Genomic DNA, 914 nt, shown 5'->3' with positions numbered 1-914 from the left:
TATCCCCCTGTGTGCCTTGTCGACTCAGTCCCCTCCCCGCGGCTCCCCCTCCCTGCGGACCCCCCGCGGACCCCCCTGCCCCTCACCGCCCCTCGGAGCTCGTGGGGCAGAACCGGCCTATAATAGCTGTATTTTTTAAAAACAATAAAAAAAATAAATCATTTATTTAATTATTAAAACTTTTTAAAAGATTTTATTTTCTAACCTCTTAGGTATTTTTATTCAATATTTTCATTTTTTTTAACTTTCTAACGGTTTTTATTAATTTATTTCTTACATTTGTTTTGCAACATAAAATTTCTTTCATTACAATTATTTTTAATAACGCTAAAAGGCCTTGGACCGTTACTGGGACCTCACAATTTAAACACTGGGCACAATCGCATTTAGCTGGTCATGTATTGGTACATTACGTCTACTAATATTTTTATTTAATCTCAATTAAATATAGCAAAAATATCTGTTTTTCTGCATTTATTTAATAGAAAATAGTTATATTCTTCTAAATAAAAAAAATTTTTTAACATAAAATTGATTTTATGTGCTAGATTTAAGATACATTTTTTTCGTATCCTTAAGTGGCCTGTTATTGGTATATTTACCTTACTTGTGGACTGCAGCGTATTCACGGACGACCGATATGCTGCTTCGATTGGCATCGAGAAAAAGAGTTCGACACTTGGTGGTTCCGTACCCAAAGAAATACATATAAATGAGAAACAATATATTATAGCTGGTGCAGTATCGTATCATCAATATGCAAGTGACATAAATAACGGACATTATTCAGCATACGTATATAACACGATACGCTGGTATTTGTACGATGATATGAATAGTAAACGAAAAACAGTATCTAATGAGAAGAAAGTAGCACCACACTTGATAGTATAAATATATTGTAATAAGCACTA

The sequence above is a fragment of the Wasmannia auropunctata genome, unplaced genomic scaffold (genome assembly GCF_000956235.1).
Source record: "Wasmannia auropunctata unplaced genomic scaffold, wasmannia.A_1.0 LD336064.1, whole genome shotgun sequence".
Taxonomy (NCBI): Eukaryota; Metazoa; Arthropoda; class Insecta; order Hymenoptera; family Formicidae; genus Wasmannia; species Wasmannia auropunctata.
The sequence above is the reverse complement of the archived record's forward strand: the minus strand, read 5'-3'. Positions refer to the sequence as shown.